Source organism: Aphis gossypii, chromosome 3 (assembly GCF_020184175.1).
Source record: "Aphis gossypii isolate Hap1 chromosome 3, ASM2018417v2, whole genome shotgun sequence".
In the NCBI taxonomy this organism is placed as follows: Eukaryota; Metazoa; Arthropoda; class Insecta; order Hemiptera; family Aphididae; genus Aphis; species Aphis gossypii.
This window is the reverse complement of record NC_065532.1, coordinates 25,655,926-25,671,628: the sequence shown is the minus strand read 5'-3', so window position 1 is coordinate 25,671,628 and position 15,703 is coordinate 25,655,926. Positions and strand designations below refer to the sequence as shown.

General features: G+C 28.3%; 1 protein-coding gene across 1 annotated transcript in view; it reads right to left on the bottom strand.

Moving 5' to 3' along the window:
- Window positions 1-15,457, bottom strand: part of LOC114131428 (lachesin-like) — a 387,860-nt gene extending 372,403 nt beyond the window's left edge. Inside the window, exon 1 of the mRNA XM_050203564.1 lies at window positions 14,581-15,457. The gene's annotated coding sequence lies outside the window, so the exon portion shown is untranslated. The remainder of the gene's footprint in view (window positions 1-14,580) is intronic.
- Between the last annotated feature and the right edge of the window lie 246 nt (window positions 15,458-15,703).

The following is a 15,703-nucleotide window of genomic DNA, read 5'->3' as shown; positions in this document are numbered from 1 at the left end:
TAAATTCTCTATCACTAGCCAGGAAACGATAATATTAACGTATATTCAGTACCTATTGGGGAAGTAATATTCGATTCTAAAATCCGGAGACCATTTCCAGAAATTCTTTTGTTAATTCAATTTTTATTCTATTATTATTATTCAAAGTCATTGTAAAACTCCTTTTATCTAGAAAGGAAATAATTTGATCCCTTCCTTTTTCTAAAAAATAAAAATAAATACACATTTTATAATGTATATTTAGTTAGAAAAGCAGTAGGTAATTCTATTAAAGTTATTGAATATTAAATATTTCAAATCTAAATTTCTTACACGTATTTATTGTCATCCGATAAGGAGAAAAAAATCCGTTCACAGATATGATGTTCTAGATATCTATAAGTTACATTTATTTTACAGTAATGGTATAAGTTTCAGACTAGGAGAATTGTTTTTAAGTTTTGAAAAATGTTTGAAACACATTTTGTAACATGTAACTAGAACAAACTTTAATGATAATCTCACATTAAAAATAGTTCTGTTCATAGAAAAGCTTAAATAACTTGTACAGACACATCCGCCCTTCAGTAAAAACATTTTATTCGACTTGTCGAATTACTTTACAGAAAAACTAAAAGCTTTCAGAAAAATTGCTACAAACAAGTTATTGTTAAATTAATATTTGAGAAAACTATAAATATGTAATGTATTCGATTTAATATATTTAACTGAAATTAAATTAGTTTTTTTTTTTTATTATTAAATCTTAAGTGATTATTAAAATTTAAAGGATTTCAAAAAAGTAAAGAAATATTGTGAATTCGGCTAATATTAGGGTATTTTTACTGGTATTCATTAGTCTGATAAATGAAATGTATTAAACATAACATATTATAATGTACCTAGTATATTAATTAATGACCTGTGAAAATATTATTTGATTTTCAAAAATATTAATTTAATATTTAAAAATTTTCATTAAAACATAATATTAACTTTTTTATTGATTTTTAAACATACATAATCTAGGTCTTAACATATTCTGAAGTTTTTGAAAATTTTAATATTAAAGGCAAAATTCCCGAAACAGTATGAAGGTTGATGTAAAATCAATTTAAAAAAAATGAATTTTCAAAATATAATGTTTTAAAAAAAAGCATAAAATTTCAGGTGTAGTCGACCCAAAGAGATATTAACTTCGGAATTTTCATGCTATTTCGGACTAAGAATATTCGAAGTATTCGTACTATATATTATGTCCTGCATGTCCGTTAAAGAGACCATTTCAATCCCAAGGGTGAAGGAGGTGCCTGCGCCATAGTTGTGTTTGAAATTCAAACGATATACAAAAATGATTGTTTCTATATACACACGGTTGTATATTAGACACGAAAATATTTTACATTATTATGTATAATAGATATTCATAAAGTTGTCTGACGAGAAATGACATTGTTTTTTGAAGGTATGATTGGAATTAATTCTTATAAATTCTATAAGTAAATATCTGGTTATATAAAAAAAATATTTTTACTTTTATATGTACGCATATAATACTAATATACTGTTATAAACTAATATATTATACATAAATTTCTAAAATTCTCATTTTTTAAAAGTATTTCGTAAAATATAAATCAAACATTATAATTACAATATACATTTAGTGAATTTTTCATTTTTAAATTAATTCATTAAAACTGACGTGGAAGTATAAACCTAACCTAAGGAACGTGATTTGCCGACTAATCTATTCTTCAGAGCCAATACTATCACCAAAAGTTTTTAGGAATGATTTTCAAATAATTATTTGCAAAACAAGGATACAATAGTAAATTGTACTTAGGTATATTAGTTGTAATAATAAATGCGATATTCAATGACGATTATTTTTTTTGACCACTATCTTTCGAGAGGATTCCATAATTATATTTATAAACTAACAATGTGCTGTGCGCATGCACACGTGATTAACAGAAAAGTACATAAGTTCATCCGTTCAAAGCATATTTTGATGTAATTACATAATAAAGTTTTCATCCAAAGGCCAATCAGAGAAAAGATGTGAAATAGTAAATCAGAAAAATTAAATAAAAAAAAATCACGTTAAACGAAATCGAAGACGGGTATGTATTACACTGCCTACTACGGCAGCGATTTATCGTTTCGAACCGTTAACGAGCGGAGTGGCTGAAAATATATACATCATATTATTATTATATTATGACCGTCACGCGAAGCGACAACGTTGTTGGTTTACAACGAAAATTTAGAGTCTCGAGTGCCGGCGAAAGGTTATAGCAAGGCGGAATGCAAACTATAGTGTGGTTGAGCTTGTTGTAAGCGTAGAAGGAAAACACGGGGAGACGGCATCGATTGTACTCTTCGCGTTTTCATAATAATATTTTATAAAATATAGATAATGGGTATATTATAATATTTTCGTGGTACCATGTCGAAATAAGTACTATATAGGAAGTCGCTGTAGACTTTATAATATATTATTGTGTGATATATTCATGTGGTGCATGGGAAATAAGTCACGGAACATAATTACAATAATGTGTAAAACGCATATTGTTCGAATTTTTCCTTCTCGCTGTCGATAACACGGAAAAGTAAAAATTAATTTTACGTCATCACAGGTGGTCATTATAATATTGTAAACACTAAACGATAAAAATTCGTATTAGAAGAAGAATAGTTTTGTCAAAATGAATGCAGGACGTAATTATTCAATAGCTAAGTAAAATAATTAAGCTCGTACAAATAAAATAATTATTTCAAATCCAAGAGCTCAAGACCTAAAAGGCCCATTTTATACGGAAAAATTCGAAAAAGAAAATAATTAATGATGTGGTCGCTATTTTTATTTTCGTACGTTTTCATAAATATAATCGATTCTGTGATTTGTATAAAGACAAAATTACAAGTAACATTGTAACAACTCTTTGATATTTTTCAATTTGAATTAAAATTAGCAATTGAATACTATTTTTATAATAAAGTACTAGTAAACTCATCTAACCTATTAGCTATTATACCAATATGAGCTTGTTCATTGTTAGTATTAATTGTATTGACAACAACTTTCAAAAATCATAATGATATCCAAATATTTTATTCACAGATAATGTAAATATTTTAAAAGCTATTTCGTATAAATACTGTACACTCATAATACTTAAAAAAAAAATACTTAAATAAATATTCCACAAACATTTCAATTGGCCGAGATTAGTTTTATCCGAATAACAATTTATTTACAGCGGAAACGACCAAAATCGATTTCGTTTACAACACCGTAAATTTCTCGATATTTTTCTGTAGTTTCTCCCATGCTTGCAGAAACCTATACTGTGATAATCGGAAATTGACCTATCTATAAACTACGCCAACCGTATCGAATTTTACCATCTAAAAATTTACCAAACGAAACTTTTTTGAGCCATCGGCGGAGTCCAGTCATATCGTAAATAGTGTATATACGATGCGGATACACGCACGCATAGCTGGCAACTACAAACAAAAATAAATAAATAAGAATCTAGCTTCGGAGTTCATACCAATATACGTTTATCGCTAGGTTCGGAATTTCAAAACACAATTTCATACGAAATGCTCAATACAAATAAAATTATCATACTCGCACACGCTCATATCATAGTATAATATTAAATGTTAGGTACTAGTGTACTTTCATATATCTTGCGATACTCTGATATTGAAGGCGATGATGCACAATGCACATGCATTATTGTTACTATTATATCATACACGTATATAGTTTTAATGCGCGTACGTTCGCTGTGCAATTTTCGAGGTATAAGTAAATGTACAAAACGTTATTGTAATAATATTATATTGTATCAACATAGCAAAATGTATACTATTATTAGTTACTAGTATTACGGGAAACTTGAAGCGTTTTTCTCTTCCCATCATGGATCACAGTCGACCTAAATGCATATAGCCATATAGGTAATGTATTATTATATTGTAATGTTTCTTGAACGATGTCCGTGTGGTTTAGTTCATACGCACGCAATCATTTATTATTAGTAAAATATTATTATTACTGCATTTGGTTAATTTTAGTATTGCATAGCCACCGTCTTTGTTGTTTTTCTCGCGTTTTATCTCAACATATAACTCTATATGAATTGAAATAAATAATTAAGCTTTTAATGTTTTTAGACGAATAATAGCATTTTTAAATGGCATGCTGTACCGAATAATGTTTAAATAACACAAAAAGCAAAAAAAAAAAATTATAACTTTATTGAGCTAAATGTGTGGGGGACAGGCAGTGCCGGACATCCTGTACACTGTATACATAATTGTTTCAAAGACTCGAACTTACGTCAGACACTTCCAAACTAATAATAATTTTTAATGGAAAGCCAATACATACATACCTACCATTTAATTAACTATACTTTATTAGGTGCTTCTCTTTAGTTATTATGGTTACTCAGAGACGCTTATATCATTTTTTTTTTTACATTTTACGAAACACGTAGTATGTAGTTTTTAAAATTAGTTTGACGTCATGTTGTCACGTTGAAACAGTTCATACGTATAGCTAGTAAGTATTACGAAAACAATCAAACACAATATTAAATTTTATAATATTTAATATTTCATGAAGAGTGTATGCATATTTTCAATCATTAATATAATAAACAATGCGATTCACTTTAATTTAAGTTACAACTTGCAATACTCATCTAAGGTAAAGAAGCTAATTAAATTAATACTACATCATATAATATTTTTATGGAGGGCTTTAAGTTATAATAATAATCAATTATATATAGATGTACCATGCACATTTTCTTTAAGTTAATTGTATACAAATTTTCATGTAGTTCTGTTATATTTTTATGAGTTAAATAAGTGACATTGAAATATATATATATATATATTATTAATTACACAATTTTATATTTACGGCATTTCAAAAATAGCTTTTCACGCGTGCTGGTTCTTAAACAACAATTTTAACCATAAATAGTACAAAAAATATGTATAACGATATTGTACATTTTTCTGAATTTTTGTAATATCATAATTTATTAAATTGTTCAATATTAATATTAAACCTAAATGTATGCGATGTCTCAAAAATGGTTTTATACAATATTACATAATTTTAAAGCCTTATTTGGATCATAGCTAAAGACCATTTACATATTTTGATGTTTATAATTTATAAAGCTTTTGGTAAAAAAAAAAACAAGTTCAAAAGTATTAATTTTCCAAAACAAAATAATGCACTCTAACTTTTAAGTAATGATTTATTTAGAAATAGGTAGTCGTAGTTTAATTATTAATGTTTTTAAAATTACATTTAATTATTAAATATATGAGTTATATTGCAATTAGAAAATAACCATACATTTTGTTAAACTTTAAATATTAATTTCAAAATATAACCACCTATTATATAATATAAATTACAGATGTTACGTTAATAATTTTAATTTATATTAAACTAAACAATATTGTAGATATACTTTATAGAAGTTATATTATAATGATATAATAAATATTATAATTTATGTATCAATAAACATTATTCATTCTGAATAAAATATTTTGTGTCTACAGTCTACACGCTCTACACAGTATATTGGATATTAGTAAAAGAACTTATTATAGTTAGGAATTTTATAAATATTTAACATCGAATATTATTTAAATAATAAAGAAACAATAGAAAGTAGTTTAAAAAAAAAATTATACCGTAAGTATATTATTAATCTATTGTCTTTACCATAGTCAAAAAAAGAAAAAAGTATAATAAAACTGGTTGATTTAGTAGGTAAGTCAACGAATTTCAACATTTTAATTTTATGAAAAGTTTATATTTATTATATATTATATACTAGGATATAATATGTATACCTATTATTATGCCCAACGATCCTGATAAATATCATAATTTTAAAATGAATAATATAATTATCTAAACAAAAATTTTATCTGTGCACATTTAATATTCTAGAATACATTAATATTAATTATTGTTTACACAACGTGTTTTTGAAAAATTTACCACAGAATGAGCGCGATTATTAAATTCATCGATTTTACAACATTAAACCATCGTGTGTACATATTATATTATATTATATTTAAAAAACAAAATTTGAAAAATCCAAAACCGTGTATAAATACTAGTACACAATGAATAATATATATATATATATATATATTATATTTATACTATTATCATATATTATATTGTATAGTGTAGTACTTAGGCGATAACACGAAATAGGAATTATAATACGTCACACATAAACGTATAATTGAAAATGTGCGAATAATAATAATGTTTTAAACGATTTAACAACCGTATATATACGACGGGTCGTACAAAAAGTATTTATAATTCAGCAAAACGGTACCAAAATTAATATAAATAAATAACGAGTGTAAACCCTGAAAACCCGCGTTGATCGCTAGTGTGTGGTATAAAATGTGAATGGGCCGCGGAAGAGGGTGAGCAGACGAGTTGCGCGTCGACGGACAAACTGTAAATATGGTATTTCCGCAAAGAACATGCTCTTAAGTGAGGAGTCCGACAAGGCGTGCATTTGTGTACGTACAGAGCAAGATAGTTGCACATTATTGTGTACATGCAGAAAAACAAACACCCGTTGAGACATTTTAAAATTTTTTTTTTTTATTATTATTATTATTATTATTATTTTATTTTGTAGTTCCTCCCCTAAAAACCATTGAAATGGGTGGTGACTACAAGGGGGGAGGAGGTGAAAACAGTACTGTATGTGCGTGGTTCCGCAGCGGTTGCAACAGTGACGGCCGTCAGGATAATTGAATCGCGCGCGAAAGTCGGGTTTTACGATTTGCATATTCCCCCGGGGCTTTATGTGTGCTTACGCGCACGTCTGTGTATTTAGACGTACATGTATGTGTGTGCGCGAGAAGAGGGGAAGTGGATACGAACTCTCGGAGAGATAAGAGACAACTCCGTCTCTTCGCCGCCGAGCTGTCATCATCTGAACCATTAATCGATCATCATTAAGGATATTCAAAGAACGTTTTCACGCAACGGGCAAAGTCCGCCACTGCCATCACCGCCTGTTGGGTAGAAATCAGTCGCGCGATCGCGACGGGTGTGAAGAGCCACGGGGGTATTATAGGCCTACGTGTATTACGACACGACGCCGACATATTATGAGGGCGGTGGGGAGCTGGAGAACATCCGACTGCTGTAGGCGTCCGTCCTCCCTTATTAGAACGCTTTGGAGTAGAATTCGGAAAAATATATCTATAGTATTATTATTACATACCTACACTAACACAGTCAGGAAATACAGTGAAAAATAATAATATGAACTATTATCATTATTACAATAATTATATTATGGCCGAATTCCATAAAAAAAAAAAATGCATTTATAAAGCACACATATAAATTATTAAAAAACTAAAATTCATGGTGATAGCGTCTACTGTCTAGATTGTCAAAATTAAAGGTCATTATATTATATTTATATAATATAGCCATGTGACTAATAAAGCGATATTATTTTAACACGAGTATACTAATAAAGTATTCAATTATAAATAGTATTTTATCACAAATCTCTAGAATATAAAATATTAAAAATAAACAGCCCGCTTAAACATATCTATAATATAGTTAAAATCGCATTCCGGGAAAAAAATGGGCTTTAAGAAATAATATTATTCTCATTGAAAGACGAGTACCTACTAACTAACATAATGGAACTTCTTTCGCGGAATGCAAAACATTTCAGAATAATAATAACTTATAACCACAAAATATTATATACATTATTACTTTCTAAAATAAGTATACGCAATATAATACTCAATAATAGTGATAATAAATTAATAATAATAATGATAATATTGATGATAAACTCTTTAAATAGCAATAGCTCAGTCAGCCGGCATAGTCCAAGTCTATCGATTTTCGGATTCTTTTTAATTGGACTTTGGGTGGAGCGACTACCTACACTCAATGTTCATCCTCCGCCGTGGCCAAAGAAGATTATTCGAACCAGGTGTGATGATATGGGGAGAGTGGAGGGATATGTGTGTCTGTAAACGAATAAATTCGGCTATCAGTCGATTGCGTTTAGACACAAGTTTAACGAATTGCGAGTATAATCACGTGACCCTTGAAATCTTCCATCCTCTAACCGCCTACGTTCAACGACGGACCGTCAATGTCAATTTGTTTGACAATAATATTCATCACGGTGGCCTTTTAAAAATGTATAAACCATCACTTAACTCATGACATTTTGATAATAACATATCGCTCAAAAATACCTAACCTATTTATTATTTATAATTATTATCATTACCCAAACAACGTCTACTACGGTCGTGTGAAGTATTCAAGTATATTTTCAATACCAGAGCAAAACATGATATCATTATAACTTATGCACGACCCAATATAATTTTGCAACTAATATTTAGAAAACCGTTAAAATGTAACATAATGATATATGTATTCAATACACATACTCGCATTTTAACAGGATGTATAAAAAATAATTGTATTCAAATCTTTATTTATACATTCCAATGATGAAATCATTATACTTTGTATCTTTTGAATTATTAATACATAATATTAAACATATTTAAACTGTATTCAAAATATATATATTTTTTTTTTTAATTTGCTATTTGAATCTAACATAAAATGTAAAAAAAGATTGTACTTTTAATGTTGGAGGGTTAAAAATAAATTGTATATTATTACCCGGTAGTGATTTTATTTTGTAGTGTGTTGTTATAGTAGTTGTATATTATAGATACGAATGAAAATTCAGATTGCACGCAATTAGAGATAATATTTCAATTCCTTGACTTCATATTTATAAACATAATTTATTTCCTTTAGTTTTACAATATAATATTATTATTATATTATCAGACTGCAGGTAGTGTTGAAGTACGAATAACCATTGTCGTCGTCATGACCCTTTTCTGAATAATGATAGTTAAAATTGAGTAATTTTGTATTGTTTAAGGTTTTATGAACAAACAACCCAACAAATTATACACGTTTGATTAGCATATTAAACAAATAAATTAATCCTGATAAAAGTTTAAAAAAAAATCATCTTAGTTGCTGAAGTTATTCATTTTTGGAGTGAAAAAAATGTTCATAACATTTTAATATTTCTTCGAAAAATAATAATTGCGTAAAACTAAAATAAACAGTACAAAATATTTACATAGGTCATAGGTTCTAAATATTAATTTATTTTTCTCTTGCACACTACGAATGAATTTGCATATGATTTTTATCCAAGTATTAACAATAAACCTAAGTATTCGTTTTATTTCATAAACGAGAATACTACAGAAATAATAATAATTTAGAATATTCGTAAAATTTCTACTTAAAACAATTATTAATTTGATTTTAAAATTAACCTTCAAATTTGTAATTTAGATTTGTAAAGTGAGAAAGATTAAAGTTTATCTTAGCCCTTAGGTCCATCTAATGACTAATTTATTGAAATCGGTGTCATAAGATATTAGTATATGATTTGACTGTCACATATAATACTATGTTAATCAGGTTATGTAAAATAATTAGATATTATGATTAAAAGGAATGTGTTCTTAGTAGTTTTGAGTTCCACGATCGAATGAAATATTTTCTAAAATATATGAAAAAATAGTCTACGATTTAACTGTCTTTGTATTGATTTATTCTTTTAATGTTACCCCTATTTTCTAGAAAAGTGGTTTTTTTATATATTAAACGATGTAGAAAATAATAGTAGATATGAGTACAGAAAATACAGGGGTATACTGTACTGCAGAAATAATATCGTTATCCTATTTTTTATTCTTATTTCTAGCGAATTGTTCTTATTTTACAGATAAAAATCGGATAAAAGATAATATTTATATATTATTTTTTATATTTAAAATGAGTGAACATGTTACATGCTCAAATTTTATAATTATAAAATATTATGTATTGTATATACATAATAATATAATAACAGTAAAATATGAGTAAAAATACTATAACAATATTTAGTATTTACATTGTTTCGTTTGTATACAAATAATTAAGTTCTTAAACATTATGAACATATTAAAAATTAAAACCATTCTAAATAAAAAAATTCAATAATAATTCTATTTGTTTGTCTAAGTAAATAATGTTTGTTCCATTTGCATTTTATAACCCTATACAACCGTTGAATTGATAATATAATACATATTAAATGAATATACTTTAAGTATAAAAAACTATTCAGAAATTACCGAATTTTAATGGACGTCCTAATGTTGGTTATACAAATTTTTAACAATAAATTAAAAAATATATTTATTGATACAAGTTTTTTTTGTCAATACATAATGTATTGATGTATTGATGTAACTATTATTACAATTTAAAATTAAAAGATAACTAGGTACTAAAGAAAATATGAATTACCTTCAACCAAAGGCAGTAAAGCCTGTTAATGATATACGATATACGAATATACATATTATTAGGTAGTACCTAATAATATACAGGGTAATATACACGTGGAAAATTTGTTGTGCTTAAGTTTGATGATATTATATTATATAAATAATATATTTATAGTAAAGTTATAAACTATAGCATACCTATTTAAATTTTAAATTTAACTAATTTAAATACTTTTTAAAATTTAATAAAATATTAAGTAAATACCTACTTTATTATTAAAATATAATAATATATTAATTATAGTTTGATCAAAATCAACTATAGGTAATATAACAGTAACTTATTTTAAAATTAAAAACCACCGAAGTAGCGGATACTCTACAATGTACTATAAAAATAGTATACAATTTCAAAATGTACAAAACATTCAATTCCAAGAAAGTAATGTATTTTAATCAAAAAAAAAAAAACATAATAATATGGTTAAAATGTAGATACATTGCAATTTTGAAAATTATTAATATTGTTAATTTTTTTAAAAAAAAAGAGGAAAGGTTCTCGAAACTTTAAAGAAAAAAACGTAAACATAAAAGTAGAGTTCTCGATGACTTTTATTATTTATGAAGTTAGTTCAAAAAGAAGTAATGTACTTTCGGATTTGTAAACTTTCCACTGCTTTTAAATTGAGAGTAGAAAATATATTATGACATAATAACAATTTACTAATTTAAATGGAAACTAAAATCCATTCTTATATAGTGTATTTGTAAAAAATTGTAAATGTACCTACTTTATTATGAATATTACGTCTATTATAGGATATTGTCCCGACTGTATTTGTGTAAAAGATTTCAACTTAAAAATATAAATACAAATATAATGTATTATTTTTTTTATACCTATTGTAAATACTATATCAGCAGTTTAATTTTATACTTTTATACAAAAGTTTGTATAATTACAATTTTCTAGGTTTTCAAAATAATTTGTTCTTTCATTGTATATAACTATACTTCTAACAAACGAATACAAAATTATAAGATGGTATTGAAAGTTAGTAATATTGTAAAAGAGAATTATACCTAACCTCTGTTATAATAATATAATAGTATATCTTAGTTACAATAAGTATATTGATATTAATTGGCATTTTGCAAATATTCTATTATCAGTGTATTATCAGTGTTGAGACTATATAGATCAGCGGTCCTCACTAGATTTTAGAAAGGGGCAAAGAGCCAAATGTATTTTTGAAAACTACTTGCGGACCGCATGCATATTTAATAAAAATAATTTAAAATATACAAATTTACAACTGTTTACTAAATTTAGAGGAGAATAATAAAATGAGATACGATATTTTGTTTAAAAAAGGCATTGTAGGAAAATGGAGAATTTAAAGTAATAGCTTACTCACAGAATTAAATATTATAACAGCAACACGTGATAAAATACAAACGGACAGTAAGTAATAACGGATACACTTTTCGTACAAGACTATACGGTGGAAATGAATAAACTCATAATCGTATGTACCTACCTACGTCTTATCTGCCCAACAGGTAATTCAATACAAGTTAGCAATAGAAAGATCTAATAAATAAAAATAATAAGATAAGTTAAAAGCGACGGTCATTTTTATTCACCGTTTATAGAATTTTGGATTTTAGAATATACAATTTTATTTTAGTGTGGGCCACAATAAATTTGTGAAGGGCTGCGTTGTGGTGACAGATGATTTAAATAATAACTTCTGTAATTTTGTTATATTATCTTATCAAGATAAATATTTTTTAAGTTATTTATTGTTAAACTGAGATAAAATAAAAACGTATCTATATACATTTTTCTATCGATAAGTATTTGAAGAAACGCAAAAATTTAAACATATTCTGTGAACAATATTTTGAATTGTTATTCAATAATATTATTGAAACTAATAAACTATTTCCAAAAATCATTCTGTAAATAATATTATTCATAAATGAAATTCGAAGAAAAAAACACATTATAGATAAATAAGAATTTTTCAACGAAATTTCTAATTATAGATTTTATTGACAACGCATTCATATAGATACTAAATACGTGTTTATACTTCAACGTATTAGAACTCAGAATCACTTAATAATATTATCTAGTAGTGTACAACTTGTATGTACGTTTTCAGTTATTTGACAATTTAAGATTCAATCAACAGTCATACAGACGACAGACCTATATTATACAGTTTTGGTTATGTAGATAATAATATAAGAAAAATGTTAATAGTTATAAAATGTCAAATGACATGTAACAATAATACCTAGGTATTTCAGTATTTTACTGTCCACAAAAATATTAAACTATAATGTACTAATGTTAACAGATATTATTAACAGTTGACGTAATATTTATTTTTCATTGTTATTGATATGTGTATAAATTATTAAAAAGTAAAATAAAGAACTTTATTTTATAAGTTCCGTAATAATTCCTTATTACCATTTATTATGCATTTAAATAAATCTATTGTAATATTATAAATATATATATATAGTAGATACTGATAGTACAGTATTTTAAAAGATTATCATATGCGCTTATAAGTATTAATAATATCAATTCTTAATTATTGAAATACAAAAAAAAAAAAATTTTTGTATTTTATTACCTAGTTAATAACGTTTTAAATTTATTTTCATCTAGATAAAAAAATATTAATTAGATAATTAGATAATTTTTCATTAACCTACCTTATCTTAATATTTTTTTTTTTATTATCCGGATTCAACACTGTTTATTATGTTATGATTGTATAACATGTTTATAAAAATAAAATGTATTTGACTACCGTAACATTTTATGTGTGTTCACACTGAACATGTTTTTAGAAAAACAATAGATAGTTCAAGTGCTCTAAAGATATTCCTATATATATCACTATTGCTCATGTAAATATGTGCTTTGATAATTTAAATTCAGGACGTACACGATAATCATAGTTATAATTTATGTGTTTAGTTTTTTGTCTTGTAAAAAAAAGTATTTTATATATTATGTCATACTTTATGAAATATCACATTTAAACACATACATTTCACATGTATTTCCTGAGCAAGTCTACGATTATTATAAGTACTGTTTGAAGAGACTTGCGACTTATAGAGTATTAAACTTAGATTATACTTAAAATCTTACGTATCTAACTGGTGTTTAATTCTTGTTCTGTATAGGTAGAACTGCAAACTACGATACCATAATTAATGATTAACCTGACAAACGCTTTGTATGTATGTATTTGTAAGTTGTTAATGTAATTTTATATGTTAGCTACTAATCTAGACCAAAGCGAAGCAAACACTATATAAATTCAATTTTGGTTGTATTTACCACGGTATTGTAGATCAAGTGAGTAATAATTATTATCCACGTTTTAGTACAAAAACGGTATTAAAATACTATAAACAGATAATATTATGATGTATAGTATGTTGATGCTTTATTATAATATTTATTCAAATAGTTGAAGACTCGCAGTATGTTGTGCGGCTATTATGTATGCATGCCGGCCAGAAAAAGGGAGTTTTCGATGAAATTCGGTACATTATCAAACAATGTTATGTGGGACACTAGAAAAAACCATTAACTCACCGATCAAAAAACCGCGTTGTTGTGAGTATTGTTTGCAGACTGATGGAAACGAGCGGGTAACCTCTGAACAAAATATTGTAATTTTGAATTTAAAATTATTTACCCACATCATTCTACACGTATAGTAATAAATAGGTATATGATTAGCCTCTTCGATTTTCGTACACGTCAAAATGTTTGTGTCTCTTGTCACGCATATGCTCCCCCAAACCCTTAATCAAAACTTTGGTTCACTGCTACTAGGTCATACGCCCAATCAAAAAACCAAATGGCCAACCCGACCGAAATTCACCAGGATCGGCCGTAAAAACGCGATAAGGCCTACCGGGCGCCCGCACCTTGGCGGTATGCGAAAATTACACTATCAAGACACGTCCTATATACGCGTTGCCCATCGTTATAATATTATCGTGTAAATGTTATCAAGTATAGTGAGAGTGCGGTACTGCGCGAGCTGCATTTGTCATTATAAGCTATAAATGTAGTTAAATATTATCGCTTACCTTTGGGCAGCGGAGAATTTCACGATCTCCTTCGTCTGCAACTGGATGGATGGTGGCCGAAATCCTCGCGGATTTTATAACTCGCACAATCGGCAAAAAAACAACAAAAAAAAAAACCCCCCGCGGCAAACTAATACTGCGGAGACGCCAAAGTCGGAGTTTCTCAATATCACTTATTCGCGACACGCGAACGGTGCGACGTAACGCTGCTGCAGCGGTCGGAACGAAACCTCGGTTTTTCACCGGTCGGTTTCGTATCGTCAGCGTCGTTGGCGAATACGGATTCGGTCGGCCGACATATCGCGTCGCACACGCACACTCCCGCACGACCACAACACCGACACTACAGTATTATAATATATTTTTTTTTATATTATTACGTTATTACTATATATATTATACGCGTAAATATATATATGTACACTGCGCCCGAAACGAACCGCACCGGTGGCGATGACTGAGATCGCACACGACACGCGCGCTTTTTGCCGCTGTGCCGGACCGATGTGCACGACGAAGTCGATAAAATATTAAACACGATAATCGATCGAAAAAATCAAATATATATATAACACGATCTATATAACATATGCGTGACGACACGGGGTGCGCGTGATTTCGTAAACAATTTTCGTATTTTCGTATTTTATTTTTATCGTTTCAACCGTTCGTCCGGGATTAACGTGTTTCGGGTACGCACGTCAACGTCGCGTGTACACAATACGATATTATAACGATACGATTTTTTTTGTATATCTTTCACGGAGATAAAACCCGACCAGAAACGGTCGCGGACGCGGTTCTCGCGACGACACGGTACGGACGCACAACGGAAACTCGGGACGAACGCCGGCAAGCTGCTGGCCCGTCGCTCGGCGGTGGCGGTGGCGGTGGTGGTGGCGGCGGCGGCGTCGTCGGTGATGCCGCGTAGCGTCGCCGTAGTCGACGGTGGCGGCGGCGGCGGCCCAGAAGAGTCGGCGCCGGCGCCGGTCGTTCGCCAATTATCGGCTACTTACAAACGCGGTCGGATTGTTTTTCGAAACTGGTATTTATTAATTTATTTATTATGCCGCCAGAGTGTTTTTGGCACGTCACACGACAATATTATTATCGTTGCAGGGGT